The sequence below is a fragment of the Trachypithecus francoisi genome, unplaced genomic scaffold (assembly GCF_009764315.1).
Source record: "Trachypithecus francoisi isolate TF-2019V2 unplaced genomic scaffold, Tfra_2.0 Contig00537, whole genome shotgun sequence".
Lineage (NCBI taxonomy): Eukaryota > Metazoa > Chordata > Mammalia > Primates > Cercopithecidae > Trachypithecus > Trachypithecus francoisi.
In genome coordinates, this window is record NW_022680709.1 from 8,960 (window position 1) to 29,640 (window position 20,681).

General features: G+C 47.2%; 2 pseudogenes across 1 annotated transcript; one reads left to right on the top strand and one right to left on the bottom strand.

Annotated features, from left to right (window-relative positions):
- The first annotated feature begins 2,395 nt into the window (after positions 1 to 2,395).
- On the top strand, positions 2,396 to 2,801 carry LOC117085273 (annotated as a pseudogene).
- Positions 2,802 to 12,823: 10,022 nt separating this feature from the next.
- On the bottom strand, positions 12,824 to 16,235 carry LOC117085275 (annotated as a pseudogene). Its single transcript, XR_004437902.1, has 5 exons — positions 16,212 to 16,235; positions 15,850 to 16,043; positions 15,455 to 15,574; positions 14,624 to 14,701; positions 12,824 to 14,155 (listed from the first exon to the last, which is right to left on the bottom strand). The product of XR_004437902.1 is annotated as a pulmonary surfactant-associated protein A-like (transcript).
- Positions 16,236 to 20,681: the final 4,446 nt, after the last annotated feature.

Below are 20,681 nucleotides of genomic sequence, written 5' to 3' on the forward strand. Positions count from 1 at the left end.
GAGCTTAACGTGATGCTTTCTCCGTGGAGGGTGCTGAGAGAACAGTGCAGGTGAAAGGAGCTTCTCTTCCTGGGTCTGGCTGCTGTGAGGAGATCCAGTGGTGCTCTGCTCCAGCCATGTGCCCAGAAGGTCCCAGGCAACTAGTCTTGGCCTGGTATGGTGATCACCCACTTAGTATCTTCCCAACACAGGCACCATGCGAGCCATGCCTTCTGTCCATACTGGAGACCCAATCATTCTACATGCTCATACACTCAACCCAGCAGTGTGGACATGGGCTGTGGAGGTTTGTTTCCTGCTTGTCCAATAATTGCAACCAGCTCTAGACCATGCAACCCAGCAAATCTCTCTGCCATGTAGGGGGATGCAATGATACCTTCTCCAACAATATCTGATCTCCAGCCTGGGGAGGGGGCCCCAATCCTAGATTGTCCTTCTTGGATACTCTTCTCCACTTGTAGGGAGAGTAGCCCTATAAGGTTCTCTTTACATCATACAGTTGCTCATTTATCATAGCTGAATAATTCTTTATATTAAACTTCCACTGCATAAACCACTTGTGGTTTCTATCTCTTGATTGGAACCAGGCTGATACAGTACTTGTGGCCCCCAAAATGTTAAGATCCACCATACCTAGTCCCAGGTAAAACAAAAATATAAAACTCTCAGCTCATTGCCTAGTACATAGAACACAATCCATCTAAGAAACTGTTGCTACCATGTGTTGGAGATGGAGGTCAGTTGCCACATAGGGTCAGCAGCTCTGCAGAATCGCCTTAGATGTTCCATCTTGCCTGTTTAGCTTGAGCTGCATTCTTTCTGGTATAGCAGTAAAATAACAAGTAGCTAAAGCTATCACTTATGGAGCACACACTTTATCTCAAGCAGTGGGCCATGAGTTTTGTATGCACTATTTGCCGTTTCGCAGTTGGAAAAAGGTGAGGATTAATGAAGTTGGAAACTTGCCCAAGTTTTCACAGTTGACCCTGGAAGAGCTGGAATTTGAACCCAGGTGTATCCAATTCCAAAAACCAAAGTCTTCACTACCACAATATATTTCTTCATAGCATTTATTACTGGGTCAAGCTCTGTGCTAAATGGTTCACAGTGGTTACATAATGTGTTTCCTGTCACAGCTGTGTTTGTAAGCAGCGTTTTGTTCCTGTTTTATAGGTAAATAGACTAAATGTCTCATCCAAGGCCTCTCAATTAGTGAGAGGTGGAGGCAGGATTTGAAACTGGTCCCCTGACTCCACAGCCCACACTGCTAATGTCTAGTATACTGCTTCCCTGGCTCACATAATAGAAGTGAACTTTGGGGTGTGAATGTACCTACCCCTGGGGACTGTGATGGGTGAAACAATGGAAAGCACATGGCATTTGGCTCACATGCAGTTGCTGCTGCTCCAAACAATGCCATTCACGTGTGTTAATAAAGGATACAGAGCTGGTGAGGAGAAGGGTATAGGTATAGGACCAGGTGTGCCATGTCATCACCCTAACATACCTAACCCTAACCCCAACCCTAACCCTCAGGGGCAGTAATGGCCTACAGGCACCTGCATTAGGCTGGTTTGGAGGATCCATGTTCATCACCAACCCTCCCTGAGGGGTTCCCTGACACTCAACATCTGGATCTGCCCATGGCAGATTGAGCCACTACAGCGTCTTGCCTATACCCCAGGCTCTGATTCCACCTCACCAACTGTGCCAACCCGAGTGATTAGTCCTCTTGTGTGGGCTCATGGTTGTTCACTCATTTGGCTGTAAGACCCTAGCTGCTGATGGGGAGAGGGATATACGACACATTGTGAGATCCAGAATATGTGCTAAGAAAAAGCACAACTATTCCACATACTGAGGACCAAAGAGCATATTCTCCTCTAGGTCTTCATAGAGAGGCTTCATAGAGAAGCCACATCTTCAACAATATCCCTGCAACAGATAGGAATCAGTGTTCAAAACCATACTTTGCATAATGTGTATCATGCCCCTCAACCAAAGCACAAAGCATTAAAAGTCATTCTTCAAGGAGTCAGTGGGAAGTAGTCAAGCTCACAAGTCCATGACTCTGGCTAAATTGGGAATAGATTTAAGAATATTTGTCTAGAGGATCGAATACATGTACTCTGCAGGCACTTATCCACAAGTAGCATTTCTCTTAGCCAAGCTTTTGAAAAGTATAGTGTGGCTCTGAGGTTGAGAATCTACTTGAAATGCTGGAACTTTCCATTGCCAGTGAAGAGATGAGCCATATATCTTAATAACAAACTGAACTGGGGCTTGGAATAGATCCAGTTATGAAAACTCATGCACCAGACAGAACATTCCTCTCTTTCCCTGCCGCTGCCAAGTCGTATGGAGGCAGAGGCTTGAGATTGGGCTTCACCTATAACCCACCATCATAGCCCAGGAAGACATTGCTGCTGGAGGTGTCATGGACGTTAATACTACTTTACAGGAGGTGCTGAAGACCGCCCTCATCCACGATGGCCTAGCATATGGAATTCGCAAAGTGCCAAAGCCTTAGACAAGTGCCAAGCCCACCTTTGTGTGCTTGTATCCAACTGTGATAAGCCTATGTATGTCAAGTTAGTGGAGGCCCTTTGTGCTGAACACCAAATCAACCTAATCAAGGGTGACAACAACAAGAAACTAGGGGAATGGGAAGGCCCCTGTACAATTGACAGAGAGGGGAAACCCTGTAAAGTGGTTGGTTGCAGTTGTGTAGTAGTTAAGGACTATGGAAGGAGTCTCAGGCTGAGGATGTCATCAAAGAGTACTTCAAATGCAAGAAATGAAGAAATAAATCTTTGACTCACACATGGAAAGAAAAGAAAAAGAGAAAGAAAGAAAGAGAGAGAGAAAGAAAGAAAGAAAGAAAGAAGAGAGAGAGAGAAAGAAAGAAAGAAAGAAGGAAAGAAAGAAAGAAAATGTTTCTGAAGAGGATAACCCACATCCCCTCCAAAGTGCATCAAGGGAGTCCCTGCAGGCAGAGCCAAGATTCTCTTCAGGAGGAAATGTGAGAGTTCCCTAACAAGGCAATGAATGGGTAACTGATTCCCCACAATTCCACATCATAAAATGCAATGGCAATACAAATTAGCCTGGAAAAAATGTAAAGCAGGCATGTAACCATATATCCTGTTTGACTACACATATATATATGTATGCACACACACACACACACCTGCAGCACATCTAATTTTGAGCAATAAGCCCTATTAAAACTGGTTGTGAAATGTATACCCAAAGTAACTAAATAAGATGCTTTATTGTTTATTATTATTTCCTATTAATCTCCCTAAAGTTGGAGGATTTCCATTAAAATGATTATTTCAGATCCAGATGTGGTAGCCCTTGTTTCTGGAGGTCATTAGATAGCAGTATTCATTGTCTACTAAAACTACTCCTAGTCCATGATAACCACATCAGGTTATTTGCATCTGAGAGAATGCCTGGCCTTCTGTGCTCCATTCCAGAGCAGAGTGGCAGGACCCTACCATATGCAACAATCTGCAGGGCACAGACACTGACCCTTTGGAGCTGATGCTGGTCAGTGGCCTGCATTGTGCCTAACAGTTGTGTGGGTCAGTAGGAAAGCAAACTAATGGGCTATCTCAGTGTGGTTTCAAGTTAAAAATAAAAGGATCCAGGACACATTTTTGTTTTACCCAACTGGAAATTACAAGCAGGATAGTTCATATTTTTGTTTATATATTGTGTCAAAGGCTGGAAGAGGATCAACAAAAGTCATAAACCATTTAATATGATTTTTGGCAGGTGTTGTCACAAGATCATGTAAATTATAGCAGATGACTGTGTTCCCAGCCTGTGAGCTGTGCATGTAGGTCAGACTTGCAAATTATTCAGCAAAGCCATGCAGATGGATATTGCCTGCACATGCTAGAATAGGACGACTAACTCGTTCTGGTTTGGCAGAGATTTCTCTTACTTTAGTACTTGTCTTAATCCATTAAGTGTTGCTATAGAAGAATACCTGAGGCTGGGGAATTTATAAAGAAAAGAGGTTTATTTGGCTCACAGTTCTGCAGGCTGGGAAGTTCAAAAAGTATGGTGTCAGCATCTGCTCAGATTCTGGTGGGGGCTTTTTGTGCTATGTCATAACATGGTGGAAAAGTTCAATGGTGAGTGCGATGTGGGAAGAGACAAAACCCGAGGGGCATCCTGGCTTCACAACAACCCACTCCTGCAGGAGCATTCCCACGAGAACGAAATCCAGTCTCGTGAGAGAGCTGGAGTTCAACAAGTCATTCATGAGGGATCTGCCCCCATGACCCAAACACCTCCCACCAGGCACACCTCCAACACTGCCACATTGGGGATCAAAGTTCAACATGAGTTTTGGTGGGAACAAACTCAAACCATAGTAGTACTGACTGTCCCATGTCCTGTGAAATGCCTCAGTCCCTGACAAGCCAGGAAGGTTGGTCACCCTTGCTGGAGGCCTTCCTCCCAGGTGGTTACCCCTAGCTGTGTATTCACATTTGGGGGTGAAGCACAAAACACTGACAGCAATCTCTGCAGGGGAGCAGGGCTTGTTGACTGATGGAGCTCACCACAGAGTGTCTGAGCATCAGGCCAGCTCTTCACTGAGGGAACCAGCACACATTAGCCACTGGAGGCCCTTTGTCTGGGACGTTCCTTTTCTCCACAAATGAATCTTCCGGATCCTGGCCTGTAGATTGTAAATTAGGTTGCTCACTCTCTGGGGACTGGGGTCCCATCATTCAATATGTAGATCGTGGCTTAATCCTTATGTTTAAACTTGACCTTACTGTTGTGGGAAGTCAGGGATCCTGAACAGAGGGACCGGCTGGAACCGTGACAGAGGAACATAAATTGTGAAGATTTCATGGACATTTATCAGTTCCCAAATAATACTCTTACAATTTCTTAGGCCTGTCTTACCTTAATCTCTTAATCCTGTTATCTTCATAAGCTGAGGATGTACATCACCTCAGGACCACTATTGTGTTAACAGTACAAATTGATTGTAAAACGTGTGTTTGAACAATATGAAATCTTGAAAAAGAACAGAATAACAGCAATTTTAGGGAAAAAGGGAAGACAACCATAAGGTCTAATTGCCTGTGGGGTTGGGCAAAAAGAGCCATATTTTTCTTCTTGCAGAGAGCCTATAAACAGACGTGCAAGTAGGGAAGATATCGCTAAATTCTTTTCCTAGCAAAGAATATTGATATTAATAGTCTGGGAAAATAATTGCATTCCTGGGGGGAGGTCTATAAACGGCTGCTCTGGGAATGTATGTCCTATGCAGTTGAGATAAGGACTGAGATATGCCCTGGTCTCCTGCCGTACCCTCAGGCTTACCAGGATTGGGAAACTCCAGCCTGGTAAATTTTTGGTCATACTGGTTCTCTGCTCTCAAACCCTGTTTTCTGTTAAGATGTTTATCAAGACAATGCATGCACTGCTGAATATAGACCCTTATCAAGAGTTTCTGATTTTGTGGCCGGGCGCGGTGGCTCACGCCTGTAATTCCAGCACTTCGGGAGGCCGAGGCGGGCGGATCACAAGGTCAGGAGATCGTGACCATGGTGAAACCCTGTCTCTACTAAAAATACAAAAAAATTAGCCGGGCGCGGTGGGGGGCGCCTGTAGTCCCAGCTACTCAGGAGGCTGAGGCAGGAGAATGGCGTGAACCCGGGAGGCGGAGCTTGCAGTGAGCCGAGATCGTGCCACTGCACTCCAGCCTGGGCGGCAGAGCGAGACTCCGCCTCAAAAAAAAAAAAAAAAAAGAGTTTCTGATTTTGTTCTGGTCCTGTTTCCTCAGAAGCATGTGATCTGTGTTCTCCTGTTTGCCCTTTGACACATGTGACCTTTGTGACCTACTCCCTGTTCTTACACACCCTCCCCTTTTGAAATCCTTAATAAAAACCTGCTGGTTTTGCAGCTCAGGTGGGCATCACGGTCCTACCAATATGTGATGTCACCCCCGGCAGCCCAGCTGTAAAATTCCAATCTTTGTACTCTTTCTCTTTATTTCTCAGCCGGCTGACACTTATGGAAAATAGAAAGAACCTATGTTGAAATATTGGGGGCAGGTTCCTCTGATACCTTACCTCCTCCTCTCAAATCTGTGTGGCTCAGACCTCCCATTCTACAGTTTCTTCAGTTCAATTTATATGACAAATAACTCTCCTTTCTCCCTTGGGTGGAGGGGACCCCTGGCTGAAGAGAGTAGAGAAACTGGCCTAGGGTTTCCACTTATGCCCCTGTTTTCCTGTTTACAGTCCCACACTGTACCTCACCTCTTTAAGTGTGGATCCTTTCTGAGACTCTGGGGGTGGAGTAGGGAGAATCTTTTGGATTCTTCTTATTTTCTCCCTCTGGGGCACCCAAGTCAGAACATGCACCATTCTGCCAAATTACCAGTCCTTTGTATATTATCTCCAAAATACGTGTCGAAATTCTTGGTTGCTGTTTTCTCCTCTCTTGTTCCTATTGCCCTTGAAGGATTTTACCTGTGCTCTTCCTCTACTGCCATTTTATTAGGATTTGGGGAGGGAGAGGAAATAAACTTGTGTTGCAAACCAACCATGTTTCATTGGACATCCATTTCTCTAGCAGTCTCTCTTTTGGTAACACCCAGTGGGTGGATATTGGCACTTCTGGAACTATCTTCCATTTCTATTATCTTTTCTTTTCTACTTTCTATTTATTTATCCCAGTCTGCTGTTTTCAGGGAGGATTCCAATCTTTTAGTTCACTAATTAGCTCTTCAGCTGCATACATTGCACTACATAGCTCATCCACTCAGGTGGTTTTGTTTAAACTACTAATATATTTTTTGGTTTTTATTCCCATGATCAGTAATACAAAATGAACACATTGTTCATCTCTAACATCCCCAATTGATTCTTTTCCATCCTTTATTATTTGAGAATAAGAAATTATTCTCATTATACTTACTTCAAAGCACATTACTGGTTGTCTATTTGTTCTGTTTAATCTTCAGATCTGGAGCCAGACAGCTGAGGTTAGTCTGTGGCTTCTCATGTTAAGCTATGTGACTTTGGACGAAGCTACTTAATTACTTGACACTTTAGTCTCTTCATTTGTAAAATGACAATAAAAGTAGTCCTACCTTAAACTCTTATAAGGTAGGAATCTTATAAGGTAGGACTCTTATAAGGTATACATGTATCTATTGCAAACATAAAATAGTTCCACTTTCTGTTTGCAACAGTACCTGACGTATAAATGCTCAGTAAATATTAGCTATGGTTGTTATGCTTCCTCAGGTGGAAGTCTCCCTTTCATGGTGGTGCTTCTCAAATTATATTTTTTGGCAGTGAACTCATCTTTGCTCACGAGATTTTCTGCAAGAAATCTGCTGACTTAACTTGCTGCGAGGAAGGGCTGGAAATCACTGGATGAGCTTGTGCTCCATGTTGCTTTCAAGGAGAGTGCAGAACAGGCAGAGGCACCATCAGGTGCCTCTGTGCTCTCACAGCTGGTCTCTGGGGTGTGGCTGCTACTTAACTCTTCCCCAGCTTGTCATGGATGGTCTTGTTGTAACAGTAGATTGAGTTTTATGTTGTCTTTGTAGATGTTAATATTTCATATCGAGTTATAAAATGTAATCTTTCTTAGTGTGCACATCTAGAACTTGTGGACTTCACTGGGATAAAATATATCAGACAAGCTAAGATGTAATCAGATACAGTGGGATGCATAAGACATCTCATTTCACACAAAAGCATGCTTCTATTTGCAGTACTCCTCTAGTTCTGCCTTACTACACAGGAGCTCTAGCAAAATACATTTACGGAAATGGCTCAAAAGATACGTATTTATATGTCTGTGTTATAAGTGTATATATTGCACTATTAAGTATATTCTCTGCAGGAGAGAACTTCCATTTTAAATAGGCATGGATGTGAACAGCCTTACAAGCTTACAACTCTATACATATGATAGGGGAGTGAGTTTTCCATAGACTAGTTTCTGGATCCATACTTGTTTCTCCTCCACTGCTGACATATTTCTGAAAACAAGTGCTGGGGAAATGTTTATTATTTAGATATCATCTCTGACCCTGCTGGCTGAATCAGAACAATATTCCTGGAAGCCATTCCTGTGCTGGAAGACTAGCAGTAATGCAACCACACATAGAAGTGACCATAAACTACATAAAGCTGTCTCATCCCTAGCCAGAGCCTAAAAATGTCTATGACCACTCCAACATGAGGGGCGTGAGGAGCGATGAGATGGAGGGGAAATCAGAGTGGAAAGAGCCAGCCATCTTAACTACAGTCAAGTGGTGCATGAGGACTTTTCAGTAATGAAAGACCATATGAGACCATGATGGTCAGGCAGGGGCACAGAACAGGCAGACAGCAGGGGCAGGAAGGGCTAGCAGCTCTTCCCTGGCTAGCAGGGGGGTTCTGTCCCCTCCTCACTGTGTGCTTCCCACCTTCAGGCTGGCACAAGGTAGGTACTTGGGAAATACTGGCGAAAGTTGGAACAAGTGAATGAATGAAGGAATGAAGTCTATGTGGTTGAAGAGGTTGGGTGGCACAGGCTCAGGCCATATTTTGGAGTGGTTGAGACCTCTTGAAATCTAATGTCTGCCCCCACTTGACTGTTTCACACAATTCCTTAAATTGTGACTATAGCAAAAAAAAGAGATGACCATTCCTGAGGTGATGATTTCCCTTAATAGCCCCTTGAGATATGACCCCGAAGGCTCAGCCGGAGCTGCAGGGAGATGCCAACCGCACTGTTCACTGCCTGTCTGTAGGCTCAGAGCAGGGTGTTGGCAGAGAAGGAACCTCCCAGCCCAGGAGTCAGACTTTCCACTGGGAGCAGCCTGGAAAGCTTGCAGTCAGCTGAAAGTTCTCTCCCAACACAGTGTATGTGGCAGATGCGTTTCCTAACTCCCCAAGGTGACTTCGGAGCAGCTCATCTGGCTTCTGTCCTGGGGAGGCAGCTGGAGGCAGAACCCCACCTGTTAGCCAGGGAAGAGCTGCTAGCCCTTCCTGCCCCTGCTGCCTGCCTGTCCTATGCCCCTGCCCGAGCACAGCTTTGCCTGGAGAGCCTAAGCCCCGGGGGGCTTTGTACGTGTGGTTCTAAAAGTGTTTGGAGCCCACTGCCCCAGAGAAAGAGACAGTTAGACACCATAAGAAGCTCCTCTTCCCAAGTCTTCATTTCTGCTTTGACAGATACTCACACTCCAGAAGGCTTGCCGGAGGCATGCCAGCCACATTCAGTCCTTTCCTTTGCTCCGGTCCCTTTGTCGTACCTTGCCATCTTTCCTATTTATTCATGGAAACACCTCTGGAAGCCTCCAGGAGAAGACTCACGCTAGGCTAGGTGGATGCTGGGCAGCTGCAGTGGGTAGAAATGAGGCAAACCCAGAGGATTTCTACCCCAGGCTCCTGGATGTCCTGCCGAGGGGAGAGCCAGAGTGTGTTGGAAATACCAGCCTTATTTGTGCTCATACACACTATGCTTCAGTGGCCCTGCTCACCATGTACAGCGCTCAGGAAAGACTTCACATTCATTCCTGAGCCAAAAGGCATTGGGGTACAAGTCTGATGGTATGGTCCCAAGTCACATCGTCACATGCCACTAACCACAGGAAGTGTCTCCTGCCTCACCCAAAGCCTTTGCTTGTCCAGGCCCCTACAGGTAGGGTTGCCAGGTAAAATGAAAAGCATTTTGGAATCTGTGGAATGTGAACTTCATATAAACATTGAATAAATTTTTGGAATAAGTGTGTCCCAAATATTGCATACAACACACTGAATAAATTACCTATGTATCTGATATTCAAATTAACTGGGTGTCCTATATTTTTCTTTTCTTTTCTTTTTTTTTTTGGAGACAGAATCTCGCTCTGTTGCCCGAGCTGGAGTGCAGTGGCACCATCACGGCTCGTTGCAACCGCCGTCTCCCAGGTTCAAGCGATTCTCCTTGCCTCCGCTTCCCAAGTAGCTGGGATTACAGGCATCTGCTACCATGCCCCGCTAATTTTTTTTCTATTGTTAGTAGAGACGGAGTTTCACTCTGTTGGCCAGGCTGGTCTCAAACTCCTGACCTCGTGATCCACCTGCCTAGGCCTCCCACAGTGCTGGGGTACAGGCGTGCGCTACCATGCCTGGCCTATATTTTTATTTTCTAAACCCAGCAACCCTACCATTACTAAGCCATCACCGGGGCAGATAATTGAGGAATAACTACTAGCTATTGTCCATGACTCATTCTTTGGTTCTGTAGGCTTCTAACTAAGAAAAAAAAATCTTACCCGGACTATTACATAATTACAGCTGTTCAGGGAAGTCCCTCAGCATCTACTCCTGCAGATCTCAGGCACATCTTTGGTGTATCAGCCAGAATGATCTTTCTATGAGAAAAATACGACAAGGTCAGGCCCAAATTCAAGTATTCCTTTACAGTTTCCTGTGTCTCTCATGAAAAACAAAAAGAAAACCTTACTGTGTTCCCAAAGGCTTTGTCCCTGGAGCCCTCCATAACCCTCCTGCCTCACCATGGTTCATTGTAGGCTTCATGGCAGAAGAGAGAGAGTGAACCAGAGAAGGTCAGTGTGCGTTCACATGCCAGGTCCAAGATGGGAGGAGGGAAGGAGTGCCCCGCTCAGTCCCTTCTACTCCCCACTTAGCTGAGCTCCTGTGGTGGAGCTAAGAAATGAGATGGAAAAAATATAAATGTCATAAAAGGACAGATCAAATTTCCATCCTTTATAAATGTAACTATTTGTCTATAAAATATAAAAGAATCATTGGCTGGGCAAGGTGACTTATGCCTGTAATTCCCACACTTGGGGAGGCCGAGGCGGGAGGATCACTTAAGGTCAGGAGTTCAAGACAAGCCAGGCCAACATGGTGAAACCCTGTCTCTGCTAAAAATACAAAAATTAGCCAGTCATGGTGGCACACGCCTGTAATCCCAGCTACTTGGGAGGCTGAGGCAGGAGAATCACTTGAACCTGAGAAGCAGAGGTTGCAGTGAGCCAAGATTGTGCCACTGCACTCCAGCCTGGGCAACAAAGAGAGACTCTGTCTCAAAAATAAAAACAAACAAACAAAAAAGAATCAATTATCTTAGAAGTATTAATATTAGGAAAAAAATGAGAATCCAAAAAGATGGTTGGGTATAAGATGAATAAAAACTAAATCAAGAGTTTTTCTCATAAACGAGCAATAATTAATTTAAAATATGATAAAATAGTAACAATAGCAAATAAAAGCATAAAGAAAGTAAAAATAATCCTAACAAGAAATAAGAAGACATCAATTTTCATTGGCTTGGCGTATTTACTTATAAAGTTGGGAATACACACGGTCCTGGACTCATGGTGGTTTGACTTATAATTTATGGACTTATGGACTTTACATTGGTCCAAAAGCGATGTGAATTCAGGAGAAGCCACACTTCAAGTACACATACAACCATTCATTCACTTCCCGTATAGTAGTCAATAAATTCCATGAGATAGTCAGTACCCTATTATAAAATAGAGCTTGTGTTAGATAATTTTGCCCAACTGCAGGCTAACATAGGGTTCTGGACATGGTTAAAGTAGTCTAGGCTCAGCTATGATGTTTGGTAGGTTAGATGTATTAAATGCATTTTCCATTTAAAATATCATTTTGCAGTGTGTTTATCAGGACCTAACCACCTTATAAGTCGAGGAACATTTGTACATGCTTCTCCTTGGTTTTCTCTTAATTTAGGGGAAGGCTCAATAATTTCTGTGCTGGGTCCCAAGCACATGTGGAATGGTGACCGGATTAAAAATTATCATTCAGCAAAGAATCATAAATTGTTCCCCTATTTCTCATCTGATTTTGTGGGTTTTGACCCAGAGCTTCTCTCTGCCCAAGAAAAGCAGTAAATCCATGAGAGAGAGCGTTCTCAGATGTGAGGGTGGGAGGAGTGGGAGCCTTTCTGGAGGTGGGACACATATGTGGCTGCCTCCTCAAGCAATTGGGGATATTGTCTCATTCCTGCACAGCCCTGGGTCATGGGATAGTGGTCCCATTCCAAGCCGACATGAGACTAGGATGGCTCACTGAGGCCTGGGACTGAGCCCTGAGTGCCACCATCACTGCTGGGCTGCAGAAATCATTCAGGTGGCTGCATGGAGGATAGAAGGCATGGTATTCCCACCAACAAATGGACCATGTGGATTCATGATGCCCGTATGTTCTTCTGAATGGTGTCTGTAGCTCCCCATCCCCCTGCAGCATCATAGAGAGGAGAGCAGGTCGCCCCTCCCATCAAACAAAGAAAGCACAGCCTGAGATTGAAATTTCCAATCTTGAGGAAAGTGGGGGCTCAGAACCAGAGTTCATTTGATTTACAAAAATATAGAAATGTGATGTTTCTTGGAACCAAAGCCATGGAAACTCATGTGAACACATTCATGATTTATTATGCTTCAATCATCTTTATTCAGCTCAGGAGTGGAGTGGCTGGGAGCATGAGCTTCAGGTGCAGGAAAATGGGTTTGGGTCCAGCCTCTGCCACTTGCTCTCTCAAAACATTTAACTCAAAACATTTACTCAAAACATTTAACTCCTCCAAGCTTCAGTGCCCTTATAGAAAATGGAGTAAACAATACTGGTCCCGTAATATTGTGTGAAGATTGAATACCACCTAATAAGCTGTATTAGAATTGCTTCTCAAGGTGTGTGGCACGTGGTATGTGCTCGGTCAATAGCCTCTGTGTGTAGTAACAGCTCTCGTAGTAATTTTGCTAGCTGGAGAGACGGTAATAATTGTGACAGCAACAAGTATTTTATCCCCATTTCACAGATGAAGACATAGACTCACAGAGAATAAATATCCCCAAGAGTCACTGGGTACCCTGCCTACCCCAAGACACACCCTAAGACCTGGCACACATTAATTTTAATGATTATCTGGGTGAATGGATTAATAAAAGGGGAAAGTGGAGCCAGTGGTATGGGGGGTGGTATGAATGCCCACCGAGGTCTGAAGTGGGCTGCAGAGTCGTTCATCAGCGGAAAGTTACTTGGATCACGTCTGCAGTGGGGGGCTCTACCCTAGAGGCCTAGCCCGGCTGTCTTCAGGTCAGGGGGCTGAGTTGGCATCCAAAGACTCAAAGGAGTAAATCGTACATGTCGGTCATGGGGTTGGCTTGGACACCACTGTTCTGGGGCACCAATGGGCCCTCTGACCACCTGGAGAACCTGACCAGGCCTGCCCTGGAGACCTCAGAGTGCCAGAGAATCTCCACTGCGGCCTTGGCTCCTCATAGGGTTTCCCTGAAGTCCACCTCTTTCTGCCATTGTGCTTGGCCAGGACTGCACATCCTGATGGCACTGGGCAGGCAGTGGGCTGCAGAGGGAGAGCTAAGGGCATCAGGAGGCAGGCACTCTGTGTGACTTCAGAGGGTCCTTCTACCCCAAAACCTCACTGCTGCCAACTGTAAGTGAAGGAACTGGACCAGATGGGGAATAAGGAGGGCTCCATCTCATGCCGAAGGCCAAGGCTAGGAGTGGCTGCCTGGGGTGCAGTGCTGGGAGGGTTTGCAAGGGGAGCATCAAAGCTGGCTAGTGATTTGGGGGAACAGTCAGGGCCCATCAGGGGAATAAAGTGGTTAAGGATGCCTTCAGCCCTAATAGCCACAAGTGAATTCTGTTGAAAGGGAGTTCCAGCATCTCACAGACCAAGAGGATCCTGGGGATGGAAACCAAAGGCCAGACAGGATCCTCCCTGTCCCGTGGCATAAATGCTTCTTAGAACTCACAGATTGTCAGTCGGTTGTACAGGCAGGTCCTGTCATTCCACCGCCCGTCTGTGTACATCTCCACACACTGCTCTGTTCCCCGACCCGCGGGCTCCCCTGGGTACCAGTTGGTGTAGTTTACAGGGGTCCCGTCTGAGTAGCGGAAGTCTCCAGGGCTTGGACCCTCAGTCAGGCCCACATAGGCATACGTGTTGTACTTCTTCACGAAGGTTGCAACGGCCTCGTTTTCCTCTGGACTCCTCGGGACAGCAATGCGGCCGCCTGCTCTGGCGCATGCCTCCTGAATGGCATCAAAAGTGACGGACTGTCCATTGGTGGAGAAGACCTTCTCTCCTACTGCCAGTGTGGAGCCCTGTAGACTGAGGGCTGGGAGCAGAGGAGTCTGGGTCAGACCACTGACTGCTTTGTCTCTAAGCCACCTCCCTCACATGGACTCTCTGCCACCAGACTTTCCCCAGCCTCTCCATCTCTGCCTCTCTGTGTCTTCTCTTCCTCTTCCAATTGCAGTTTTCTAAATTCACTTTTAGACTCTCCTCCATTTATTCATTCATCTAAGTAACAATTACTTATTGCCAGAAGTGGTGCCATTTCCTGGGATTCAGTGAAAAGCAAGACAGGCGGAGAACTTGCTTTCCTATGAAATGGGGAGTGAAGTGTGTCGGGTTCTGTCTCCTCTGGGCCATTCAAAGACATCAGAAAAGCAAGCATCATTCCTTTCCCCAAGACCTGACATGTGCGTGCCTGTTTGTCATCTCTATGTTCTAGAAGCTGCTGCTGAGAATGAGGGGAATTTGTGGGAAACTCCTACCCTGTGAGGCCCGGGGGTCCCCTTACCTCCCCTTGTCTGCAGGATTTGATGTTTGAAGTCGTGGAGTGTGGCTTGGAGCTCCTCATCTAGATGAGCTGGAAGCCCTGTGGAGAGCGCCCCACACAGAAGGAGGGGCAGGCCAGTGAAGACCCCCACTTGCTGCCACGCAGGCATTTTGCCATCTGCAGTCCTGGAATTCTGCCCTTTCATTGCTGCGAGGCATCGCGCAGGCCCCAGGCTCAGAGGGTCCACAAGACTCCAGTGTGTCTCCACACCCACGGTCCCCTATTCTTTAGCGAAGCCTTGCCCCTGCTGAGACCCCCACCCCTTGTCCTCTTTCCTGCTCTGTCCCTCGAGTGGCTCTGTCTGCCCGCCTCTGTGGGGCAAGTCCCTCTCCCGCACCCTCCACCAAGGGCAAGCATGATGCTCTCTGCACTGCCTTGATGGCCTTGCTTACCGCTCTGAGCTTCAAATTCCCGTGTGCCTGTGGGCTCCTGATCACACCATCTGCCTGGATGTCTGGTCCGCATTCACCCTTCAGACTGCCCCCAGCGCTGCGTCCCAGGACGCACCTCCCCCGCCTCCCAGCGCCGTACCTCATCCCACATCTGACTCCGTGTCTCCCCATCGGCGGTCATGAGGCATGGAGGACTTCCTACACCTGCCCTTCCCTGAATTGTGACCACACTCCCCAGACACTTGGGCTTTCTCCCTCAAGTTCACATTCTCTTACTTAGGTTGAGCCAAATGCCCTTGGGGAACCTGCAGGGTTTCTCTGATCCCCATCAGCCCTGTGTAACGGACTTCAGGGTTGCTGTGCCCGTGTTCCCACTGCCCACCTGCCCCACCCTGCTCACCTGGAGGGCCCCTCTCCCCAGGCTTCCCCTTTTCTCCACGCTGTCCAGGGATACCAGGGGCTCCAGGCAGCCCATCATTCCCAGGAGGACATGGCATATCTCCAGGCGGACCCATGGGGCCTGCAGAGAAAAGAGACATGGATGTGTGGGATCCGTCACCCACAACTGGTTGGAGCTAGTGAGACTCGACCCTCATTATCACTGGGGCTGTCCCAGTTATCACTCCGTGGGCACTATGAGGACAGACTCTCCAGGATGCGCCATCCTAAGGGCCCCAGGAGCCCACCAGGTCCCACCCAGCTCACTATGGCCCACAGCCTAGGGGCCTAGACAGACGGGCCTTCTGGAAAGGGGTCTGTGTCCCTCAGCAGAGGGTGGGGTCTCCAGCACAGTACCTGGAGGGCCAGGGTCTCCTTTGACACCATCTCTCCATCCCTGCCTGGCAGGCCATGGGATCCAGGAGTGCCAGGGATACCAGGGCTTCCAACACAAACGTCCTTCACTTCACACGCAGCGCCAGAGGCTGCCATCAAGGTGAGAGTGAGGGCCAGAGGGCACAGCCACATGGCTCCGGCTCCAGCTGCTGCTCCTGCAGGAGAAATGCCCGTGAGCCCATCTGCCACCTCTGCCAACATCTCCCTCACTGTGCTCTGTCAGGACTCAGGAAGCTGAGCAGAGCCCGAGAGGCAGGGCAGGCGAGACCAGAGTGCTGGGAAGACCCGAAGCACCCAGGAAAATTCCCAGCATCATCTGGCACCTGGCGTGGTCTCCCGCTTCAGGCCCCCAGCTGGAGGTGTGGGGTCTCCAGACTGCTGAGGAGGAGGAAGAGTAAGGAGCTCTGGGGAGCCCGGGGACCTAGGCTCCACTGTAGTCTCCTTTCTGTCAGTGCCTCACTGTTACCCTGGGAAACTGGTTTCACCTCTCTGACTTCAGCCGAATCTTCCATGCTCTACAGAAAAGCTGCCCTGTCCCTCCCAGGCTGTTAGGAGCAAGGATGAGGTCACCCACTCACTGACTCACTCCATCTGTCCCTCATATGTGCAGTTACCTTCTTTTCAGGCTCTAAGAAATCAGCAACCTGAGAATGAAAAGAGATGAACACAACCTAGGCCCCTCAAGGTGATGATCAAGGGGGTGATGACCCTCTCACAGTCAGTAATTAGGTCTTCCTTCTCCTTGGGGTCTGTTCTCCCACTCCCCCGGCTTAGGCCCTGCTGAGCCCCTGGTAGGGATGGACCTGGCCAAGGAAGATATCAAAGCATGAGGGCCTTTGCAGGTCATCCATGTTGACCATGCTGTGAAACACCTCTCAGTGGACAACAGGGAGTCGCCCTCCTTCCCAGCCTGGGCCTTGGTCAGGCCTATGGCTGCTGGGCTGGTCCTCTCTGTCTGCGATCCTCAAGCTGGAGAACACGCAGGAGATGGGGCTAAACTCACCCACACACAGAGCCTCCAGCTGCTTGGGTCTCTGCCTCCAAGTCAGAGCATAAAGGTGGACAACAGCATTTATAGGGTGTGGGCTGCCAGGCTTCTTCCACACCCCTGAGAGCTCTACTACAAAACCTGTGCTCCAAGTAGGAAATAGGCATGGTGTTTACACAGCATGTTTCCCTGCAGAACACTCAGGTTGGAGGAACACTTAGGACCCTTGAGGGGAGCGCAGAACCTGGTAAAGAAAAACACGAGGTCTGTAAGAAGAGAAATGCCCCCACTGGTTAAGGTCACCCACCCTGCACTCAGGGAGATCCACTTGCTTCCTGGTTTAGTGTTAGACAATGAAGAAGTCACTCCTCCAGCTGAGGGTGGTCAGGTTGATCCAGGCCAACCTATCTGCCCTGTAACCTTGCTCAGCTCTGAGCCCCAGGCCCCCCAGCTGCTGTCACTGGAGCCTGCAGCCAAGTTGGTGGGCACATGGACAGAGTGGCAGGCAAATATGCTGCATGTTCCACTTCCGTCTGCCCTAGCAGGTTCAGCTGGAGGAGTCAGGGCAGCACCTGGAAGGTCACGGGAGAGCTGCAGTTTCTGTCTTTGGTAGAACATCACTTTGGGTGATGTCTGGCAACCTGCAATGATGATTATGCTAAGTGTCCCAGTGATACATGAAGTCCTAGTTGGTGAGGTCCTGGTTCAAGCATCTGGATTAGGAGGGAATCTCCAACTGTGGAGGTGGTAATGATGGAAACCAAGACAGGAAAACTTCCCCTGGCTTATTTGGAATTGGTTTGAAAAATCTCAAACCCTTGAGGAGTCTGGAGCTCTTCCAGGGAGCAGAAGCTCAGCAATGGACCCCACTCCCAGGAGCAGAAAGCTGGGCAGTGCCAATTTGTAGCACAGGGTCTTTCAGCTGCCCCAGTGTTGCCTGCCACACTATGTGGTAAGTGCTGGGCCAGGTGTGGAATGGGGGAGTCAGGCCAGTGTAGGGTGGGGGCAGGTGGGGCGCAGCTCCAGCAACTCAGCTGCAGAGAGGCAGGGCTGTTTTGTAGGTGATGAGCAGGGACAGAGGCCAACTCGGATGTGCAGGGCCTTGTGGTTTGCAGGGCAGGGCATAGCTTTAGGGGAAAGGCACACCTGAGTTTTGACCCACAGCTGTCACTTATTAACCAGGTGGACTTGGTCAGTTTCATTTTTCATTTTATTATTCTGAAACAACATCAAGATTACAGAAAAATTGCCAGTATAGTACGACTTTTTTTCCTGAAACTTTGAGAGTAGGTTGTCAACATGAAATGCCAACACCCCAATACTTTAGTGTGTTTTTCATGCAAAGGCATTTTCACCTTATAACCATAATCAAGAAATTAACACTGATACAATAACTCCACATAGCCTTCAGGCCCTATGCAAAATGTACCCAACGCCCCAGTAGTGTCCTTTATAGCAAAGGATCCGTTTCTGAGTCATGTGCCTTATTCAGTTGTCATGCTTCTCCAGTGTCCTGAAACCACAAAGTCCCTCTGTCTTCCCTTCACCTTCATGACCTGAACACAGTGTGAAGATCACAGGAGAGTTACTGTGTAGAATGCCTCTCACTTTGTTTTTTCCTGAAGTATTGTCTCACGATTAGATTCAGGTTCTGTAACTTCGGCAGAAATACCATAGACACCTGCTGTGCTCCTCTCCCATTCTGCCAGGGCCATGGGACTTTAGTTTGCCCCAAGAATAATGATGTTCACATTGATCATTGAATAAAGTGGTGGGTGTCACGCTTCGCTACCATGACTACATTATTTTTCTGGTTTTAATCAGTGACTATGTTGTGAGGACACACTTTGGGACTATTGTAAAGATCCCATTCCTCATCACACTGTCTTTGTCGCCCATTGATTACTTTGTAGCAATGTGGACTCCTACGTGAGGGCTACCACCGGCCGCCAGGGGGTGCCGAGTACTCGCCTGCGGGCTGCAGTGGGGCCCATGCGTGTTTGATGTAGAAACAGCTACAGTTTACCAGCACATGGCACCAGCAAACCTAAAGAATGTCGTTAAGAAGCACAAGCTTGTCACTCTTAGCCCTAAGAATTGCTCCAGTCCCTGCTGAGTTCCAAGTGCCCATGCCAGGCCACTCAGCCGCGACCACAGCCTCCTACCCCTGCTCAGGCCCCACGGCCCCCGCCGGTCCGCTCTCCTTCAGTGCCCTTCTCACTCTCCTCGGGCTTCATCCCCCATGCTGGGCCACCTCCCTCTGCAGGGACATCCTCTTCACACTGCCAGGCCCTGGGTGCCCACGCAAAGCCACCTTAGAGTCCACAGTCTCACTGCACTCTGAGTCCCACTCCCTGTGGCAGGACTCTCTCCTCACCCAGTGTGACTGAAACAAGGAAGATGACGCTTTCCCAAGTGGGCAAAATAAGACTGAGGGGCGCAGAGTGGGAGGCATGCACCGCCCTAAGGACAGCCCACAGGCGTCTCTGCAGATTCGAGGCTTCTATCTTAGTGCTCAAGGGACCCTTTCCTTCCCCTTTCTCCAGCTGCACTGGGTGCTAGCACTGGGAAGAAGCTGCCTGTCGCTGCTGGAGTCATCGCAGCACTCTATGAGGCATACAGAGAGTAAATCCCCATTCCATGCCTCAGTCAACTGAGGCTGACAGGCATTGCGTGGATTGCCAAAATTACCCGGAAATCCTCTTTCCAGCTCAATCCTCTGCTAGAACCTTCCCAGAGTCAGAGGGATGTGCTTATTCTACCTGCACCTGGAGACAAAGAGATGCATAAATTGATTTACTAATTATGGATATATTTCAAGATCACTTCTACTGTCAGAATCTAAGGGGCAGCTCAGCCACATTAAGGGAATGGAAGTTGACACTTCTCTTCCTTGATGCAGCCAGCAAACTAAGCAAATATGTGTGTATGTATTTTATATATATATAATATATATATATATATGTACACACATATATTGTGTGCTGTATATTTACACACATATCTATATTACATTGGCACATCTAATAAATGTCACTGCGTTCTTTAAAAGAATAACACAATAAATCTTTCTATTACCTAGAAATGACATATTTTAATTTTCATCAACACAGCTCTCTCACCTCTCTACCCTGAGCATTTTGAGTCTTCCAAACCCCAGAGAAACACATCTTGCTTTATTGAGGCTTTGAGCGGAGGGAGACAGCTTTTCCCATTCTGCACCTTGAAGGAATTTAAATTGGCAGATGGCAGCAACTATCTCCAATGAAATAGTCTTGGGAAAACACACGTGCATGCGCGCGCGCATGCACACACACACACACACACACACACACACACACACTTACTTTGCATCAATAAGACCATACTGTAGATACTCTTCTACAATAAATGTTTTCTCTTACATACCCCAGCCATCTTTTCAGATTGACACATACGGATATAATTGTAACTATAGTCTTTTCTTGGGTTTTGTTTGTTTTTAATTTGGGTGATTTATTCTTTACTCTCTTTTTAACTTTAAAAAATTTCTTATTTTTAATGGACACATAATTTTGTATATACATGGGATATAGTGAGCTTTTTTGATACATATATGCAATAATCAATGATCAAATCAGGGTAAGTTGCATACCTATCACCCCAAAAATGTATCAATATTTAGTGACGAGAACATTCACAATCTTCTCTCTCACCTCTTTGAATGTATATAATGAGTTACTGTTGACTGTGGTCACCCTCCAGTGCTCTAGAAGGCTAGAACTCATTGCTTTTGTCTACCTGTGATCTCTTATCCATTGACCAA